Below are 1,032 nucleotides of genomic sequence, written 5' to 3' on the forward strand. Positions count from 1 at the left end.
ATGAAAGAAAGAGCATGGGCCAAAAATTTAGAAAAAGAACCACATTTTTGAAAAGATGATAGAACTAGCTTTCCAAAAATATAAAGTTTTCAAAAAATTGAAATGGGACGCAAAAGATATGCTTGCCGGAGTCAAAAACACAACTTCAGACTTCAACTGAAAAAATAGGCAATAAAAGATCTTGCCTCCTGGAGCCCTATCTCCAAAATTGACAAATTTTATATGGATCCTAGCTGAAAAGCACCTTCTGGATCCAATGGCAGCATTTGTTTGGGCTGAAAGTGCTCCAAAAAATTGCTATTCCCCTGATTTGAAGAAAAAATGCATAAACAAACTAGGGTTTGTGACTCCAAATCATGGCTTCATAAATTCTTCAATGAAGCAATAGTAGGGAGGCTCTAATACCATGTTGGAGTTGATGAAATCCAAATTTGAAGACACCTAAGATCACCTGCATGTGAAAACTTATCAAAGGGAAGCCAAGGAAGGAAGAGCATGGAGCAAGGGAAAAACCCTAAGCGGACATGAGAGAGAAGAAGATATTGCAACACAAGAAAAATATATTTACAATATGATTAAATGATATTGTGATACAATGAGGCAGCTTGAATATAAAGAGCTCCAAGAATCTCCTAGAACAAGCTAGAAGATGCTAGGAGATAAGTGTGACAACTAAGCATACATCCATATAAGGTGGAAAGTCCTCAAACAATGTGAGAGGATAAGTATGACTTAGAGAGAACAAACTCCCATATTTTCAACAACTTATAACTAACTCCTAGACTACAACTAATAAATGAAATGCATTTACCTAAGTAAGCTTAAGTAAATAGAATAAATAATTAGTAAATTAATTATTTACTCTAACATCACCTTTTCAAAGCACTAACTTGGGTTACACACATTCTCTCATGCATAACTAGACACACATTCAATTTTGGAATGCATATCTTGTAACCTACACCCACTTACAAGTCTATATAATGGAAATATGCAACCCCACCTTCTTGGGCATGAGACAAAGTGTTTGAT

Source organism: Cupressus sempervirens, chromosome 5, assembly GCF_028749045.1.
Source record: "Cupressus sempervirens isolate cs-2001-9-10 chromosome 5, ASM2874904v1, whole genome shotgun sequence".
NCBI classification, from domain to species: domain Eukaryota; kingdom Viridiplantae; phylum Streptophyta; class Pinopsida; order Cupressales; family Cupressaceae; genus Cupressus; species Cupressus sempervirens.